A 5,946-nucleotide genomic window follows, 5' to 3' on the forward strand; every position below is an offset into this window, starting at 1 on the left:
AAAAAAATGTAGCAAGAGAAAAATAAGTTATTCAATAAATGGTGCTACAATTAATTGTAAAAAAAAAAAAAAAAAAAAAAAAAAAAAAAAAAAAAAAAAAAAAAAAAAAAAAAGAAAGCATATCTCCCCAGCTTCTCATGAAAGAAAATGAGTTTACAGCATTATCCAATCCTAGTCTTTCCTATTTCCAGGCACCTACTTGGGCTAGAATGAGGGTATGGAAGTCTCAGTCTAACCAGAGAAACAAAATCTGAGCCCCTCTTCAGCCCACATTGCCTTCTCAGCAGCCCACAGCAGAATCAGTCTTTCCTGGCTAGCAAGCTGAGAAGACCTGAGTAGGGGCCCACTCCATCCCTGCCTACGACATAGAAAAGTCCAGTGGGTGAGGAAGGGGAGCAGAGAGGGCCCAGGTTACCCCGCAAGCTTGCTGGTGAGAGGGAGGACTCTCTGGGGCAGATCCTGTGGGGTGGGGATGTGGCCACCAGTCACCAGGTTCTTGTCTGGTCCTGCACTTGGCAGCTGCTTGTTCTTCATCATGGCTTTGGCCATGTTGTACTCTCTTGAGTCAAAGTACTTTTGCCCTTTCTGGAGTCTCTTCATGAGGAAGTCGGAGCCTCCAGGCTTTTGTCCTAGGCTTGGATATTAGGCCTTTAGCTTTGCCTCCTCAGCTCTCTCAGGAAAAATACCTTCTTTCTCCTGTGTGTCCTGCTTCTCCTCGCCAGTCTCCTCCGCAAGGTTCTCGTCTTCTTGCTTCTGGGACATGGCAGGATCAGGACTGGAATGTAGGGAATCCGGGAAGTCAACGGGAGACGGGAAGCGGGAGGGGGAGCGGGGACAACCTGAGCTGCTGGTTGGGTCTTGAGATATATATATATATATCTCGCACATATATCTTAATGGTATGCTGTTTTTAATTTTTCTGAGAAGAAGCTCAGAAGAGGAATAACTGGGTCAAATGGGACCTCTAATCCTAATTTTCTGAGGAAGCTCCACACCGATTGCCGTGGCAGTTGCACCAGTCTACACTCCCACCAATACTGCAGAAGGGTTCCTTTTCATGAACAGCCCTACACGCATTTGTTATTGGTTGATTTCTTGATGACAAACATTCTTTCTGGGATGAGATGAAATTGTAGTATTGTTTTAATTTGCATCTGTCAAATGACCAGTGATACTGAATTTTTTTCATATATTCATTTGCCATTTGTATTTCTTCGTCTGAGAAGTGTGTGTGCATCTCAGATGCCCATATTTTGATTGGGTCTTTGAATTTGGGTGGTCTGATTTTTTTTTCAATTCTTTATCTGTTCTAGATAGAAGTCTTTTGTCTAATGGATAATCAGCTAAAATATTTTCCCACCCTGTGGGTTGTATTTTCACTGTACTGGTGATTTCTTTTGCTGTGCAAAAGTTTTTTAATAAAATGAGATTGCAGTTTTGGATTCTTTGAAATATATCCCTGCAATTGGGATTTTGTTCATGAATTCTTCTTTATACCTATATCTTCAACATTTCCACCTACATTCTCTCTCTCTCTCTCTTTTTTTTTTTTTTTTCAATGCTAGGGATTGAACTCAGGACCTTGCACTTGCTAGGCAGGTGCTTATGCCGCTGAGCTATATCCCTAGCCTCCACCTACATTCTCTTGCAGTGGATTTAGTATTTCTAGTTTAATATTTATTTATTATTATTTTATGTATTTAGTACAGGGTCTCACTACACAGATTAGACTTGTAGTGATCCTCCTGTTTTCAGCTTCCCAAGTGCTGGGATTACAGGCACATGCCACCATGCCCAGTCTCAATCACTATCTCAGCATGCCCTGGGGGTGGGGCTGGTAGGACAATGCTGAGGGATCCCAGCTGCTGTGCTCTGCCTAAGCAGGCGCTTTAGTTTGCTGAGCTATCTGGCAGGCCCTGGTTTAATATTTAGATCTTTGATCTATTTTGACTTCAGTTTAGTGGACGGTGATGTCTAGTATTAATCTTCAACATGTAGACAGACACTTTTACCAATACCACTTATTGAAGAGGCTTTTTTCTAGTGAACATGTTTGGCCTCTTTGTCAAAGATAAGGTGGTTGAGTATGTTCTTAGTTGTGTCTACATCTTCTAATCTGTTCCATGGGTCCTCAATCTGTTTTTTGTTTTGTTCTGTTTTGTTTTTGTTTTTGTATTTTCGTTCAGGATCTACAGGGTCTCACTAGGTAGATCGGACTCGTGATCCCCCTGTGTTCAGCCTCCCACGAGCTGGGCTTACAGGTGTACATCACCATGCCCAGTCTCAATCGCCTTCTCAGTGTGCCCCAGGGGCAGGGCCTGCACAGTAGGCTAGGGATCAAACCCCCAGCCCCTGCATCTGCCTAAGCAAGTGCTTTAATTCACTGAGCTATTTGGCTGGCCCTCTCAATCTGGTTTTGTGTTTCTGTTTTTTTCATAATACCATGATGACTATAACACAGTAGCTTTGTAGTATAATTTCAAGTTAGGTATTGTGATGCCCCTGCTTTGCCTTTGTTACCCAGGATTACCTTTGCTATTATAGGTCTGTTCTGATTCCAAATAAATTTCAGGAATGTTTGCTCTAGTTCTGTGAGGTGTGGTAATGGTATTTTGATCAGGATTGCATTGAAACTGTATAACAATTTTGGGAATATGGCCATTTTCACTATGTTGGTTCTTCCTATCCTTGACCCAGTGATATCTTTCCATTTTCTGATATCCTCTTAAATCTCCTTTTTCATAATTCTATAATTTTCAATACATAGATCCTTTACTTCCTTTCTTAGATTGATTCCTAAGTATTCAATTTTTTGAATGCTATTGTGAATAGTGTGGTTTCCCTAATTTTCTCTCAGTGATTTTATTGTTTGTGTACAGAAATGCTGATGACTTCTAAGTTTTTACTTTGTCTCCAGCTACATTGCTGAATTTGTTTACTAAATGTAGAAGTATTTGGTGGAGTTTTTTTTTGGTCTTCTATGTAGAGTTTCATGTCATCTATCAATAATGATAATTTAACTGCTTGTCCACCTATCCTTATTCCTTATATTTCTCTCTTATCTAAGGACTTGCCTGCTAGCTCAGTGGACTAAACACTGCTTAGGCAGAGTACAGAGGCCAGGGTTTGATACCCAGGGTGCCATGCCACCCCTGCCCATGGGGCGCACTGAGATGGCGACTGAGACTGGGCATGGTGGCATGCACCTGTAATCCCAGCACTTGGGAGGCTGAAAACAGGACAATCACTATGATTTTGATTTACATAATGAGACCCTATAAACACTGTGGACCTTGTCCTGAATACAGGAAAAAAAAATCTGTTTTATCTAATTACTGTAGCTAGTGTTTCCAAAACTATATTAAATAGGAGTGTTGGCAGTTGACATCCTTATCTTGTTCCTGATTTTAAAGTGAAAGGTTTCATTTTTTGTCCAATTAGTATGATGTTGGCTGTTGGTTTGTCATGGATGGTTTTTATCAGATTGAGATAAAGACTATTCCAATTTTCTGTAGGGTATTTAATCATAAATGAGTATTGGATTTTGTCAAAAACTTTTCTGCATATATTGAGATGATCATGTGATTTTTTTGTCTTTGGCTCTGTTAAATGATGTAAAATGATGTTTTACATTTATTGATTTGTGCATATTGATGCATCCCTACATTCCTGAGATGAATCCCACTTGGTCATGGTGTATAATTTTCTTAATGATTTATTTCATTCTGCTTGCTAGTATTTTATTGAGGATTTCACATCTATGTTCATTAGGGAGATTGGCCTGTAGCTTTCTTTTTCAATGTGGTCTTTCTTTGGTTTTGATATCAAGGTAATACTTAACTCTAGGAATGAGTTAGGGAATATTTCTTCCATTTCCATTTCATTAAAGAGTTCATTGAGGAGTATTGATAATAAATTTTCTCTGAATTTCTTGTATAATTAAGCAATGAATCCATCAAGATCTGGGCTTTTCTTTGTTGGTAACTTTTAATTCTTTTTTTTTTTTTTTTTTTTTTTTTTTTTTAGGAAAGGGTCTACCAGGTGTTCAGGGTCTCACTACTAGATCAGACTTGTAGTGATCCACCTGTTTACAGCCTCCCAAGAGCTGGAATTACTGGCACATGCCACCACTCCCAGTCTCAATTGCTGTCTCAGTGTGCCCCAGGGGCAGGGCCAGCACACTAGGCCCCAGGGATTGAACCCTCGGCCCCTGCACATGCTTACAGGTGCTTTAACCTGCTGAGATTTTTTTTTATTACATTTTCTACTGCATCGACTGATACTAGGTTACTCAGAATTTTTATATCATCTCAAGTCAGCTTTGAAAATTCATACATGTCCAGGAACCTGTCTATTTTGTCTGCTTTCCATTCTGTGAGTGTAAATATTTTCAAAGTAAGTATTGATAATCTTCTAAATTTTCACAAGATCTGTAGTGATTATACGCTTTTCACTCCTGAATGCATGAATCTGAGTTTTTCCTTTTTTTTTTTTAATTTTGGTAAGATTGGCTAAGGGTTTATTACTTTTATTTATTCTTTTAAAGAACCAGCTCTCTAATGTATTAATTCTTTGTATTGTTTTCCTAATTTTAATTACATTGACTTCTGCTCTGACCTTTATAATTTCTTCAAGCTACCCCTACTTTTTTCTGAGTTCCTATCACATAGAGTATTGGTTTTTTATCCTTTGACTTTTAGTCTGTGAGTTTCTATTTGAGTTAAATGTGTTTCTTATGGACAGCATACTGTTGGACCTTATTTCATGATCCATTCTGCCAATCTATCTCTTTTAATTGGCAAATTGAAGCTATTTACATTGATGGTTATAACTGACATGTATTGGCTTATCTTTGCCATGTTGTTTTCTTGCTGTTGGTTCCTACTTTCCCCCTCTGTTTAATTTCTTGCCCTGTCTGTTGGGTTTTTTCTGATGTTCCTGGAATTGTGGTCAGTTTGATCTCTATCTAGAATATCTTTAAATGCTCTTTGTAGGGTTAGTTTAGTGGTTATGAATTTCTGAAGTTATTCTTTGTCATGGAAGTATTTTATTTCTCTATTAATTTTGAAAGATAGTTTTCAGGTACATCAATCTGGATTGGAAGCTGTTTTGTTTTGGGACTTCAAATACTTCACTCCAACATCTTCTTGACTTGAGGGTTTATGTTGAGAAATCTGCCATGATTCTGATTAGCATTCATTTGTAGGTGATCTCTTTCTTTTCTTTAATAGCTTTTAATATTCTCTTCTTGTGCTGAATTTCTGGGATCTTGATTATTATATATCTGGGTATAGATTTATTTTGCGTATGGCTAATTAGAATTCTATATTCCTCACTTGTCTGTAGATCAGATTATTTTCCCATGCTTGGGAAATTTTCTGCTATTACTTGGCAAATAGGGTTTTTTAAAAAAAATGTTATTTGTGTTGACTCCTGCTTTCTCATTGGCACCAATTATTCTTATATTATTTTTCTTTGCATCATCTTGCTGTGGTTGAGTTGATATTTCCTGATATTTTGGTTTTTTCCAGAGATGTTTTCTTTCATGGTTGCTAGTCACAATCCTGTCTTCAAGATCCGAAAACCTGTCTTTAGTTTTGTTCAAGTCATTTTGCCAATTTGAATGGAATTTTTAATTTCCTGGGTATGTGTTTGAATCTGTTTCATGCATTCCTATGTCTTTCCTATATTAATCATTCATATTCCATTTTCTTTCTATCATCATCAATCTTTTCAATCAATATCTACTCTAGATTTGCTAAGCAATTCCTTTATGAATGTTGATATTTCTTCTTAAATGAGAGATTCTTTCTGACTTGATTTCCTCAATAGCCTCATGGATTTGTTTCTTTACTTCAGTTTCTATCATTTCAGAAATCTCAGGTATGTGTCTTTTGTCTTTTATTTTTCTCTATCTTTTTGCTTCATGGACTTGTTTTAGGTGGG

The 5,946-nt window shown here is 37.8% G+C and overlaps 1 pseudogene; it reads right to left on the reverse strand.

Annotated features, from left to right (window-relative positions):
• Nucleotides 1-411: 411 nt before the first annotated feature.
• Nucleotides 412-789, reverse strand: LOC101588950 (annotated as a pseudogene).
• Nucleotides 790-5,946: the final 5,157 nt, after the last annotated feature.

The sequence above is a fragment of the Octodon degus genome, unplaced genomic scaffold (assembly GCF_000260255.1).
Source record: "Octodon degus isolate 3935 unplaced genomic scaffold, OctDeg1.0 scaffold00014, whole genome shotgun sequence".
In the NCBI taxonomy this organism is placed as follows: domain Eukaryota; kingdom Metazoa; phylum Chordata; class Mammalia; order Rodentia; family Octodontidae; genus Octodon; species Octodon degus.